The sequence below is a fragment of the Lagenorhynchus albirostris genome, chromosome 8, assembly GCF_949774975.1.
Source record: "Lagenorhynchus albirostris chromosome 8, mLagAlb1.1, whole genome shotgun sequence".
Classification (NCBI taxonomy): Eukaryota; Metazoa; Chordata; class Mammalia; order Artiodactyla; family Delphinidae; genus Lagenorhynchus; species Lagenorhynchus albirostris.
The window spans coordinates 11,686,858-11,700,077 of NC_083102.1; the positions used below are offsets into that span (position 1 = coordinate 11,686,858).

The following is a 13,220-nucleotide window of genomic DNA, read 5'->3' on the forward strand; positions in this document are numbered from 1 at the left end:
TAACAGTGCCCTGTTTCTACTAGCATCTTTGCTAGTGGAAACAGGAGGACTTTAAGAAAGATAAGATTATATTTAGAGATGCAGTTGCAACACCATAGCTATCAGCAAAAGATTCTTCCGATAGCTGTCCTCTACTATTCATGCTAAAGAATTAACATAGGGCTACTTCCCAAAAGGATAGAGGAGCTTTCAGAGAAGGCGAAGTTCAAAGGTATATTACATAATAGGCTAGATGATGCTCTAGTAACAAACGTAATAGAAATAGGAGTGGATTAACACACCCAAAGTCTCTCACTATGCAAAATCTACCATGAGTCCAGGGCAGCTATCTTCTGTACGGATATGGCTCAAGATTCTAGGTGCCTTTCTTGTGCATCTCAATACAATTACATGTTTCCTTAGTTAATGTGGTTGGGGAATAGAACATGGAGTCTCTTAAATGTGTCCAACATGATTGAGTCACGACATTTCTATTCATATGTGCCTGGTCCAAGCAAGTCGCAAGACCGTGCTCAAATTCAGGAGTGTGAGAAGAGAGAGAGAGACAGAGAAGGAAAACCCTACTGTATGTAATGTACCTTGTTAGGTAATTGTATACATATTACAGTGCAAATTACTTTTAATGTATGCAACATTCTTGTGGTGTGTTTATTTTCTCCACTTCTACAGAGAAGGGAATGGAGGCTCAAAGAGGTTGCCTAAATTGTGAAGTCAGGATTTGACTTTGTAAAGCCACCCAGGGCTCTCCGACTTTAACACTCATGCTTTTTAACATTTACAGTGATAAATAACCTATAATGCTCAATCCAACATTCTCTCTGCTAATTCTAATTAGGTTGAGCATCATGGAATAGGTGAGGCGTGAACGTTAATCACACTAGATGGAGGCAGTACAGTATAGTAGAAGAGTTCAATTTAACAAATTTTTAGTCAGCGCCTTCTATGTACGAGTTACCAGGAAAGATCATAATCTAAGAGAGCTGTAACCTAATGGACACCACTTGGCATATAATACAGTAGAAATTTTCACAGAGTGCCATGCAGACATTCAAAGATTCATTTAGTACCATAAGTGGAGGTGGAGTCGGTGCTTTCTTCTTGGAAAAGATGATGTCTGAGTTTAGTCTTTTAAATTTGATTATCTCTGCTACTTTGGGGCTAATTTCATTCATTATATTCTCCTTTATCACTCCTCCCTGTAACCTGTTGCTCTCCCAGACATCATCGAAGACTTTGGCTTCTGGCTGGGAATTATCTTTCTCACCCCCTGTTTTGCCATCATTCCAGGTAATGAGTATGTCTGTGGATAATACATTCAACACCTTGGCCTCTAGTGATCTTCTCAACCCCATTGACTTCTTCCTGAACTCCACTCCAATGACTTGCTTTCATCGTTGTCATTAAGAACTCAGAACTGTGGGTATTTAAGTTACAGATCAAGTCTATAAATTATAATTCTATCAATTAGCTGGGCCATTCAGATTGTGTCCTATTCCACCATTCTCTAACTCCACAGTTCATTATTTCTAACTAGGCACCTGAAAGATAGAGGGACTACAGGGTTTTGTGAGGCAGGCTGAAGCTTGGGGGTATGGCCCCTACAGATGCATCATTTTATTTAGAGGTAGCAGCAAGAAAGATGAGGAAGTTGATAAGAAATTTAGTCTATAATCTGTAGTAGCTGTGGCAGAGTTTCAACGCTACTTCTTTACTGTAACATCTTCTGAGTTGCTTTCCTAGTCCAACCAAAAATGGTTCTCGATCTGGCTAGGTGAACTGTCAAAAGAATACGAAATAAATTATCAAAGAATGAGGAATAATAAACAGGCATTCCAAATTTCATGAAAGGAAAAAATTTGCTAAAACAGTGTGTACGTTTCTTCTTTAATTTATACCACACCTCCCCAGAGAAGAATGGGGTGAAGTTTCCAAAAAAAGTCTTAGGGCTAAATAAACTTAAAACTGAACTGAAAACATATTCTGTTTTTTAATACAACACTTGTAATTAAGCAAAACTGAAGAACAATAAATTGAACCTAGAAAAAAGAGTGTCCTATGTTGAAAGTTGGAAAAAATAGATTAATAAACAGAGAATGAGGACAGAGATGGGAAATTTCCTGGTTCTCTGAAGAGATCTTCTATGCATGTGTACAGGGCTGTGGGATGATTTCTCAGACCTGGCATTCTGAATTTGGTTCAAAAGCTATGATTTTCCAAAATGGTGACTCTCATTTTCTTTGGGTAGATGGATAACAGGCAATTTTTATTTCTATCTTTTGGTAATCCGAAGAAAAAAGCACAAATTATTTCTAAAAGAAACTGTTTTTCTTTTCTCTTGTTAGACACCATAACTACCATTACTCTTATGCATTTTGGTCTTGACTTGGGTAGTTTGGACACATAGAAAGGAGGTAGAGAAAAGGAGTGCTATCTGAGCTCAGAAATTGGGACAAAAGAAGACCTGTTGTGATGTGAGCATGAGAAAGAATGCCTGAGGACTGTAAGAGGTGAAAGGCAAGGTGAGGAAGTGGGAAATTCCTAAGTTAAAAAAAATCACTGCTATATTTAAAAAGGATAACAAACAAGGACCTACTGTATAGCGCAGGGAACTATGCTCAATGTTATGTGGCAGCCTGGATGGGAGGGGAGTCTGGGGGAGAACGTATACATGTATATGTATGGCTGAGTCGTTGCTTTGCTGGGCCCCTGAAACTATCACAACATTGTTAATCGGCTATACTCCAATATAAAATAAAAAGTTAAAAAAAAAAGGTGTGTTCCATCTCAGAGGAGATCATTGCTTCCACTTATTTCTTTAGATTCTAAGTCCGCACAAAGTGAGAGTAATTAGTCTCGTGAGAGACAGAGCATAGATATTGTACCCATTTATGGGCCCATCTCCACCATCCCCCAAGCCCCCCAGATTCCTAAGGGAATTCTCAACCATACACTTGTTACTGGACGAGTTTCATTTGCTCGATGTGCAGCAAGTCAAATGCTGAGACACCGAGGTTTGCAGCAGAGAAAGGGTTTATTCACGAGGTAGCCAAGTGAGAAGACAGGAGAACAAATCTCAAATCTTCCTCCCCGAAGGTGAGGGGCTCGTGATATTTATGGGCTAGAGCTGAGGCATGGAGAATGTGGGGAAGAGTGATTAGAAATAAGAAAAATTTGAGATAATGGAAACCGAGCTAAGGGCTCTCATGTGCCCGTGGCACAGAGAGCTGCAGTCTTGACAGCAGGAGTTTGCAGCAAAGTAAGGATTTTATTGCAGGGCGCCAAGTGAGGGAGTGGGAGGCTCAGATCCACTCCATTCTGGTCTTTGTGTCAAGGGTTTTAAAGGGGAAGAACAAAAAAGCTAGTGATCAATCATCTTCTTGTGCTGTTTCTTCATCTGTTACGTGTTTTTGGTCTACTGGTCCATGACCTGAGGTCTGACCCTACTTAATCTGTGAAGGTAACCTGACTCTGAAAGATAACTCAGAACAGCACATAAACAGGGATGCTTATCAGAAAGCTGTGTCACAAGACACCTGACATTCATTACTCCTTACTGATTAGGCAAACGTGATCAAACAGGCACGGGCTAGGACAAAAGGGAACAAAAGAGGAACGACAGGAACAAGAGTATAAATCCAGGCATTAGCTTTAATTATAGACTAGTCCTAGGACTCAGTTTCATAATGGTCGTTCTGTGCAGGTGCAACTAAGCTACAGGATTCTTCACGGTGTGCATGTTTAGAAAATGGTGGCATTAGCATGTTCTGAGTGTGGAATTGTTGGCCCTCTAAAGTCAAAAGGTCACCGAGACGGGCACCCACGCATGCCCAGTTGGAGGCTCAGTGGTTCCAACCAGCTTCAACCGGCCAAACTTGAACTGGACGCAGCTGACTCCAAGTTCCTGGAAAACAACTTGGACAAACAGCTTATTGTTTAGGCTACATGATGCTTGAAGGACATGCACGGCTTTTGTAGCAGCAGTTAAAGCGAGCTTGATCAGTGAAGGCAGGTTCCAGCTCATTATTTATTAAGCAAGTTACAGTTTAATGGATCTGATAACTACCCTTTGGTTTCACATTCACCCACCTACCAAGTATTCCCCTCCAAGGAGGCCAGAAAGTGACCAAACTCTCCTTGAGTGGGCCCAAATTCAAGATTCTCTTCCAGGCAGAGTTTTCACCCCATCAGCTTTGGGACATTTTTCTATTGCCTATACAGTAGGAAGGGGGATGACATCAGAGGGTGATATTCTTTCTCTAAAACAAATATCCTGTAATTCCTGACTGTCTCCGTTTCTCTTATTTACGGTTTATCTAACCATCCACCAACCCCCAGGAAGTGCAACAAGCTCAGAATCTGCTCGCAGGCAAAACAGCTTAAGGAAAATGTAAGCAGAGATTACATACAGTTGAGATTAATTACAGGTGCCTCGTCTTTACTAAGTGTAAGCTTGAAGAGGCAGACAATCACTGGTGGACTCCCTGATTTCATTCTTCCTTTAGCATGGTTTGGGGTCATTTTTTTAAGTCAGGAAATCACTCACACTCAGGAAGAGCTTGTTTACCTGTTAATGTTATTTCTCTCTCTGTTGCTTTCACTCTCTTTTTTTCTAGCCTTCTCCTCCTCCTCCCAAATCTATGAGAAAAATACGTTTTTCCTGCTGGAGCTGCAAATCCATCCATAAGCTTTGCCCTCAGACTTTTCCTTGGATTTTTTTTTTTTTTTTTTTGCGGTACGTGGGCCTCTCACTGTTGTGGCCTCTCCTGCTGCAGAGCACAGGCTCCGGACGTGCAGGCTCAGCGGCCATGGCTCACGGGCCCAGCCGCTCCGCGGCATGTGGGATCTTCCCGGACCGGGGCACGAACCCGTGTCCCCTGCATCGGCAGGCGGACTCTCAACCACTGCACCACCAAGGAAGCCCTTTTCCTTGGATTTTTGAGCAGCATCTCTTCAGAATCTGGGCACTCAGAACAGTTACTTACATTTGATTTGCCAAATGTCTTGCCTTAGCATGAAGCAGAATCTCTTTGGTAGTATTTCTTCATCTATCCTCTTGTTCTGTCTTTGATATTTTTCTTGTGGGATGATTATCGCAGCACCTCCACTTTATTCAGCTCTTCTTGTGTTCCTTGTGATGACTTCCTAAACCCAGTTTCTTTAAACGTTCCCCGCTCCCCCAGTTTCTCCACCTCACCTCGTTCTCTCTCTACCACCATTTCTTTAGCCTCAGATGGTTCACTCACAGCTTCTAGATACAAGCAAAATATGTTACAAAATTGCTTATAAATGATTTGGCGGGGGAGGGGGAAGGGTAAGCTGGGATGAAGTGAGAGAGTGGCATGGACATATATACACTACCAAATGTAAAACAGATAGCTAGTGGGAAGCAGCCACATAGCACAGGGAGATCAGCTCGGTGCTTTGTGACCACCTAGAGGGGTGGGATAGGGAGGGTGGGAGGGAGATGCAAGAGGGAGGAGATGTGGGGATATATGTGTATGTATAGCTGATTCACTTTGTTATACAGCAGAAACTAACACACCATTGTAAAGCAATTATGCTCCAATAAAGATGTTAAAAAATATAAAGAAAAAAATGATTTGGGGGTTCAAAACCCTCTCCATTTTTGTTACACTTTATCATTTGAACATTAAAGTGATGATAGTTGTGCCCATGACCATATTTAAGTGCTCATGAACTTAATGAGGTATTTGCAGCTCCAGCATGAAAAACGTATTTTTCCCATAGATTGGGCAAAAGGATGAGAATTGTAGAAAACGAGGATGACAGAGATCTCACAGAAGCATGGCTGTCGTATTTCCTTTAAATTCTGCCTTCAGATCTTATCTTCCAGAGCTTAGACAAATGTTCATGGGACTCTATCCTGGAATCAGCCTTTGAGATAGATGTACTGTGTTTTTCCCCCCCAGAATTCTTATGTAAATTTATTATGAAAGTAGATGTTCACCAAGCTTGGACTGTTTCTCCCACAGATCTATGGGGAACATACTCTGTAAACCAGGTCTTTGGATGGGTAGAGCTATTCTATGTCAGGTTATGGGGAGTTAAAGAGCAAAAAGGGTGATTAGGGGACCAAGAGAAGATAAGCCAAATGGAAACAGAAGTTTTTTTTGTTTGTTTGTTTTTTTGCGATACGCGGGCCTCTCACAGCTGCAGCCTCCCCCGTCGCGGAGCCCAGGCTCCAGACGCACAGGCCCAGCGGCTGTGGCTCACGGGCCCAGCCGCTCCGCGGCATGCGGGACCCTCCCAGACCGGGGCACGAACCCGCGTCCCCTGCATCGGCAGGCAGACTCTCAACCACTGTACCACCAGGGAAGCCCCAACAGAAGAGTTTTGAATAGAGGATGGAGAACGAAGAATAAAAGGCAAGAGTGGGAAGTCTTGCCTGGAATTCTAATTATCAACAGTGGACTCCAAAGTATGATTCCAAATGACAAATCAACAATTTCATCATTACCCGCAACTCAGAGCTGTCTCATGTGAGGCATAGGATGGGATATTAGGGGTAACCAAACAGTATCTTCTGGATATATGTAAAAACCTAATAGTGGAAAAACAGGAGGTTCCTCTTTGGTTCTTCCAGGAAAGTCCAAGGAATCCTGGAATAAGAGAAGTGTATCACCAGGGATGTAATTGAGGAAAGTTGGAGAAAGAAAATAAGTCCAGTGCAAGTTAAGTACCAGGATTGAAAACTACCCTGATTTTGTGATGAAATGGAATAGGAAATCCTGAATGACTTCTCAGTAGCTATCCCCATATATGAGGGTGGGGCTGAGGGCGGTCTCCAGTCTTTGGTTGCAGGGTAGCAAACACAGAGAAGCCTTCCCATGGGCATGACTCATGATCTCGCCTTCACTCTGCACCATGTGTTATCTTTCCATCGTGGCCTTAACAGCCATCATATCTACCCATTTCCCTTCATAAAATGCTGTTAGACACCCCCCCACACTTGGTTGCATGGTCTCAGGGAAGTGTAATCCTGCTTCTCCTTAGCTATGCTTCTGATTTCTAACACTTGGGAAGTTAGGGAGGAGGTGGTGTGTTCTTTTCACAATGTGCCATCCTAGGCACCTGTTCTTACTGGGCTCCACCTGCATAGCAATTAGCCCAAGTAATAGAAGTTAACACACTGCTCGGGTGACAGAAGGACTTTAGCTGCATGTGAGGAGACTTGGTGACAGAGTAAGCTTAGCTTAGTTACTGAATCCAATGAGACACGTTTCTGGCCTTTCCTGTGTTCATCTCATCACATCTTTAGTGTGATGTTTTCTTCCCTTTCTACCTCTACTGATGAATTCCACCAAAAAAGACACCCCTACTCTCAAACTATTTCTGGCTGATCTATCAGCTGATGTATCTGGTTACATTATGCATTCCAGGATTTTTTTAATGTTATTTAATTTTGTTCTTTCTTCTTTGAACATAGAGTCAAGCAGCTTTGGATTGAAGCCAAAAATGCTCCACTCTTACTATGCCTAATGTTTCTCAACATGGCTTTACTTGATTACATTTATGAGATTTATACTTTTTTTTAATCACAGACATCATCACTTTTTAGTTTTCCATGTTCTCCTTTTATTATCTTCCCATTAAAGTACTTAAATAATTGCACAGACAAAACTGAACTGTTACGTGGCACGGGATGCTGTATGAGATAACTTGAAATGTTCATAGATCTGCAGATATATGAACTTGGCAATGTTAAAGGTGAGTTAGGTATGAGTGTGGGCAAGGTCATGTCTACAAAAGTCTAAAGTACACAAATCAAAGATCACTTGTTCTCTGCTCTTTGGGGTTCAAACCCAGGTGCTACCACCTAGGCGCATCCTGAGTAACGGCTTCCTTTGTACTATCAGCGAGGAAATGAAGACGCCAATAACAGCTGCTTCACGGGGTTGTTTAGTGACTCAGATGAGACGGTGCCTGTGGGAAGCACATGATAAAGGTGTTATTGCTGTGAGAGAGATCAGGAAAAAGGGAGAAGAAGTATGTAATTCCCCGAGTCCTTAGGCAGTAGAGGTGATGCGTGTCCTTGGGTTGGTGAAGTCAGGGAAGCTGGTCTTGCTGATAAAGAAGTACAAGATGCCTTTGGTTTGGGTTTTCACAAGGATGGAATTCTACCTCTATTAAAATGTTTCTTTGCAATATTTTTTCATTTCTTCATAAACTTATGTGATATACAAAATTATAAATAGTACATGTGTGCATGTATAATTACTATTTCATAATTGTAAGCACGTCCTCAATGTCTCACTCTGGTTTCAGTTGATATCTTTTCTCTGCTAAGCATGACCATGATTCCTTCATCATGGATTCCTCTCCTCCCAGTACCAACTCAGACATGTGCATTTAGGACTCATGTCCCCTGCTTAAGTGGGCAAACTGAAGCCCTGGGAGAAGATGCTCTGAAGATAGTTCTTGGGCAGGAGAGTAAACCTCCCCCAATATCTTGATGCTCAGGTCCTGGTGATTCCTTTTATCCTAAAAGAGATGTTTTTAGTACTTCAGCATCTCTCTCATTCCCAGTTTATAAGAAAAGAAGACAGTTGGATCCAGTTTTTCCCTCTGGGTTGACCAGAGATGAAGAGATTTCTTAGCTCATTGTCTTTGCTCCTGAGTTGTCTGCGTCTAAAGCAACTGGTGCCCATTGCTTTGCCCCCTCCTCCCTCTCTGCCTCGCCCCAGAGCCCAGATCGCAGGGCTGTTGGGCTGCTCTGAGCCCCGTGCCCAGAGGGGACAGCAGAGGGAGAGAGAGCGGTCACAGCTCCCCGGGAGGCCCCTAGGGCCTCGCAGTTGCCTGCCTGCACCCTGGAGCTCACATCTCCCAAACTGAGGATGATGCTAGGTTGCTCCCAAGTCCCCAGGGGAGGCAGCTGCTCCTTCAGACCTGCTGTCGTGCTGTATTCAAGCCTGCTGGAGCACAGCGTCAGCACTGAGGAGAGCTGGACGCTTCCACTTTTCCCAGTGCGTTTTGGATTCAGATCTTCCAGCCAGGAGTGCCTGGATAGCAGGACGAAGGGACTACAGAGAAAGGGGCCTGAGCAGGTCAGGTGTCTCCACCCTGGTGTTGTGTTGATTCTGTCTACTCTGGTCTGCCCCACAGGTCCCGGGTTTGGCAACTACACCCGCAGGAAGTGTGAGAGGGACCTCTTTGCTCCTTTCAACCTATTGCACTTGCGCTGTTGTCCGCCGGGTGCGACTGCCACGGCCGAATCCTGCATCTGGACTTGGGCGGCGGATGGGACCTTACATGGGTGAGTCCCTTGCCTTCCCCCCAGTCTCTGTCATGCCCCTTTCATCGCCTTCATAGCACTTGGTCATAGTTTGTCATTTTAAAACTTCTCTATTGTCTGTTTTCCCAATTTGCCTGTAAGTTCTGGGTCTGTTTTGTTCACCACTGTATTCCTAGAGCGCTGGTAGTACCAAACACTGTCAGCCATATTTTCCTGAATGAATGAGTGAAGCGTGAATACGATGAATGATTCGAGTTGTCTTTGTCTTCTTGCTGCCTGTGCTATTGCTGATTTGGGGGCAGCCGTGAAGCTCATGGCGACACGACTCCATTCCCTGCATTGGTCTCATCTTGCCCCTCCTCTTGGGGAGGAGCTAAAGGTCTTTGTGCCATCCCACCCCATCTGCTCCTTCCTTAGAGACCTGGGTTCAGGGCACGCTCAGCCTAGATTCCTTCCTGATGCGTCTCTGGCCTCTCTTCGAGCCTTCGCAGACCTTTCACTGCCTGACACGTCGTCCTCTTGCATCATTCTTTGCTCCAGTTCTTGCTGCCGGCCGGTCTGCTTGCCCCAGTTTGCTGTTTCCCTCTGTGTCCTCCCTCTGTCACCGCCCCTTGTAAAGGCCAGTGAACCATAAGGGAATATTCAGGTCCATACTCTGTCCATCCCTCTGTCCCATTCGTCATCCCCACTTTTTCATTCTCTTGAGAAGCTTGACATATCCCAAGACACTGATGATCAGAATCATCGCTACAAAAAACCGTGGTGGTGGTACTGTCACCCCCGTCTGCATTCCCAGTTGTTTTTTTTTTAAGAGTCATTTTCTGGGGTAGGAAGAGAAGCCAAAACGCATAGGAATAACTCAGCCAGGAGAACTGAGAAGATTGATGTGGAGAGAGAAAGATGTGTAACAAGGAGGGGTCTTTCAGATGGCTTCCAAGTCTCTAGAGGATTATTGTGTGGACACAACGGCTTTTTATACCTGCTATTTGACATCTTAACAGAAATCTGACCTATAAAACCTACAGCATGAATGACTTGAATGAGAGGAACAGGATCTCTTACCAGTGAGAATGCTCACCAGGAATGAGTAAGGGAAACTGAGGACACATCGGGGACCCCAGACTGTCGAGTATAGACAATGTGTGGCCTGGTCCAAAGCACGCACTAAATGGCCAACCAAGGCCTTGAGCAGCCTGCCTTGTAATGTCTCAGGCGACACCTGGCCTGGTTTGATGGGACACCTCATTATCTCCTGACTGAAGTTGAGTTTGCCTGGGTCACGGGGTGCAGGACTCCTGGGCCCGAGAGAGGTTTTGTTCTGTAGCAGGGGCTTCCACAGAGCCTACACCGAGGAAACTCTGGTCTGCAGAAGACCCCGATGCAGAGAAAAGTTGATTCTACATTCAACTTAAACTTCACCTATGTTAATTTGGCAATATCGTAAACAAAAACCTGGAATGTAGAATTACTCAACAAGTCCCCCACCGCCCGCGCTCCGCCCACCCGAGCCTCGCCCTCCACCACGATGAGCAAACAAGTGGCAGCGAGGGCATGAAATTTAAATTCCACTCAGGGGAGGAAGTGCTGTGCTTCGAGCCTGACCCCACTAAGGCGCGAGTGCTGGACGGATGCCAAGATTGTCGATGTTATTGTTGGGAAAGATGAAAAAGGCAGAAAGATCCCGGAATATCTGATCCATTTTAATGTTGGAACAGAAGCTGGGATAGGTGGGCAGCTGAAGATCATGTCCTTCGTGACACCGATGAAAATCAGAGATTGCAGCGTAAATTGGCAAGAAAAGCTGTAGCTCGCCTGAGAAGCACAGGAAGAGAGAGGAAGCGCTGCAGGTTGCCTGGTGTGGACTCTGTCTTAAAAAGCCTCCCTGCTGAAGAAAAAATGAAAATGTTGAAAACTCAGTCAGCAGTTCCTCTGATGACAGTAGTGAAGAAAAAGATGAAGAAACAAGTGAAGAAAGTGATATTGAAGAAAAGACTGAAGTGAAGGAAGAACCAGAGCTGCACGCAAAAAAGGAAATGGAAGAAAGAACAAAACTATAGAAACCCCTGAAGTTCTGAAGAAGAAGCTTGAGGACGATTGTTACTATATCAACAGGAGGAAACGGTTAGTGAAACTTCCGTGCCAGACCAACATCATAACTATTTTGGAATCGTACGTGAAGCATTTTGCGATCAATGCAGCCTTTTCAGCCAATGAGAGGCCTCGTCACCATTATGCTATGCCACACGCCAACATGACTGTGCAATATATCCCAGCAGAAAAGAACGTTGACCTTTGTAAGGAGATTGTAGATGGATTAAGAATAACCTTTGAGGGGCTTCCCTGGTGGTGCAGTGGTTAAGAATCCACCTGCCAATGCAGGGGACATGGGTTCAAGCCCTGGTCCGGGAAGATCCCACATGCCGCGGAGCACCTAAGCCCGTGCGCCACAACTACTGCGCCCGCGCTCCGCAACAAGAGAAGCCACCGCAATGAGAAGCCTGCGCACTGCAATGAAGAGTAGCCCCCACTCACAGCGACTAGAGAAAGCCCGCTTGCAGCAACGAAGACCCAACACAGCCAGAAATCAATGAATAAAATAAATTAATTAATTAAAAAAATATATATTTAAAAAAACAAAACAAAACAGAAAAGAATAACCTCCGATTACACTCTCCCGTTGGTTTTGCTCTATCCATATGAACAAGTTCAGTATAAAAAGGTGACTTCGTCCAAATTTTTTCTTCCGATTCAGGAAAGTACCACAAACACTAATGGGAACCAGGACGATGTCACTCCAAGCCCACCTTTGTTGAATCCATCCACACCACTGTCCCCAGAGAGTCAGCGAACCACAGGCGAACCGGCCACCCCCAAAAGGCGCAAAGCCGAGCCGGAAGCCTTGCAGTCTCGGAGGCGGTCCACATGCCACTTAGCCAATCGCGACAGGCTGAGAGCAGCACCTCGCCTCAGCCCAAGCGCCGGCAGCAGGACACGTCTGCCAGCATGCCCAAGCTGTGCCTGCACCTGGAAGAGAAGACACCTGTTCGCAGCAGATCATCCTCACCTGGAAGAGAAGACACCTGTTCGCAGCAGATCATCCTCACCTGGAAGAGAAGACACCTGTTCGCAGCAGATCATCCTCACCTGGAAGAGAAGACACCTGTTCGCAGCAGATCATCCTCACCTGGAAGAGAAGACACCTGTTCGCAGCAGATCATCCTCACCTGGAAGAGAAGACACCTGTTCGCAGCAGATCATCCTCACCTGGAAGAGAAGACACCTGTTCGCAGCAGATCATCCTCACCTGGAAGAGAAGACACCTGTTCGCAGCAGATCATCCTCACCTGTTCCTCTGACCCCGCGCAAGGAAGGGAGTGCGGTGTTTGCTGGCTTTGAAGGCAGAAGAACTAATGAAATAAATGAGGTCCTCTCCTGGAAACTTGTACCTGACAGTTACCCCCCAGGGGACCAGCCACCCCCACCCTCTTACATTTATGGGGCACAACACTTGCTGCGATCGTTCGTGAAACTTCCAGAAATCCTTGGAAAGATGTCCTCTTCTGAGAAGAATCTGAAGGCTTTACTGAAGCACTTTGATCGCTTTCTGAGGTTTTTAGCAGAATACCATGATGACTTTTTCCCAGAGTCTGCCTATGTTGCTGCCTGTGAGGCGCACGACAGCACCAAGAACCCCAGGGCGATTTATTAAGGCTTTGATGGTTCTGGAAGAACAGCTTCTCTATCTAGCTTTGCGCTCTCGGTTCCCAGTAAAGGACTAGGGAGCTGGTGGGCCTTCCTTAGAGGCAGAGCCAATGCGACACCCGCCTTGGGGCGGGTGAGCCAATGCGACACCCCCCCTGGGGCGCCCCCTTGGGGCGGCTTTGATGGTTCTGGAAGAACAGCTTCTCCATCTAGCTTTGCGCTCTCGGTTCCCAGTAAAGAACTAGGGAGTTGGTGGGCCTTCCTT

The 13,220-nt window shown here is 45.2% G+C and overlaps 1 pseudogene; it reads left to right on the top strand.

Moving 5' to 3' along the window:
* Positions 1-450: 450 nt before the first annotated feature.
* LOC132524962 (male-specific lethal 3 homolog) lies at positions 451-12,995 on the top strand (annotated as a pseudogene).
* The last annotated feature ends 225 nt before the right edge of the window (positions 12,996-13,220 follow it).